Genomic DNA, 1015 nt, shown 5'->3' with positions numbered 1-1015 from the left:
ACCACTACCATCATCATCATCATCATCATCATCATCATCATCATCATCATCATTAGTTACAGTAGTAGCACCACCAATAACAATAGTAGTCGCAATGGTGCCGGTGGCAGCTATTCCTCCGACTCTCTCTCTCTCTCTCTCTCTCTTTCTCTGCATCTCTGTCTCTCTATCTCTCCCCCCCCCCACCACAGTCTGCATACGTGGTTGAACCAAGTGGATGCTGACAAATTGCTGATTAAACACCATCTCAGTCTGTCTCCAGTTTTATTACAAATAAATACAGAAAACTTTGACCGTCTTCAATCGATTAATGTCCAATCGTTGTCATCGATTAATCTACTCTTATTGTATATCGATATTATTTTCGCTTAGATACAAATATTGTATCGAACAGAACAAGTTGCCGATAAGAAATATCTTAAACACTATTGTTGGCGAAATTCGGCGGTTGGGTCGTTGGTCTAGGGGTATGATTCTCGCTTAGGATGCGAGAGGTCCCGGGTTCAAATCCCGGACGAGCCCCGTTGTAGTGTTAAATCGCCTTAGTTACTTGGATTCTGTTCTTTTAAAAATTTATTTTTTGTTACTAAATAACTTATTTTTTGTGAAGCCCGAAGCCTTAACTGCTGATTGACGAAACTGAATTTTATATTTATTTATTATTTAAAAAAATTTATTTGTTTCAGTCATTTGACTGCAGCCATGCTGGAGCACCACATTAGTCGAGCAAATCGACTCTAGGACTTATTCTTCGTAAGCCTAGTACTTATTCTGTCGGTCTCTTTTATCGAACCGCTAAGTTACGGAGACGTAAACATACCAGCATCGATGTCTTGCAAACATCTTGCACATGCAAGTGTTACCAGTCGAGAACTCCGCATACTGGAAGCCAGCAAGTGTATGGGGTCATCAGGAGAGAATGCTCACCGTTTCGGGGCCTACCTCTCAACGGCATCAATGCTCTGCCTTCATCAGGGGAATATACTCAGATAGCACATAAATACAAATATATATA

This window comes from Octopus bimaculoides, chromosome 1 (genome assembly GCF_001194135.2).
Source record: "Octopus bimaculoides isolate UCB-OBI-ISO-001 chromosome 1, ASM119413v2, whole genome shotgun sequence".
NCBI classification, from domain to species: domain Eukaryota; kingdom Metazoa; phylum Mollusca; class Cephalopoda; order Octopoda; family Octopodidae; genus Octopus; species Octopus bimaculoides.
Note: the sequence above shows the minus strand (reverse complement) of the source record.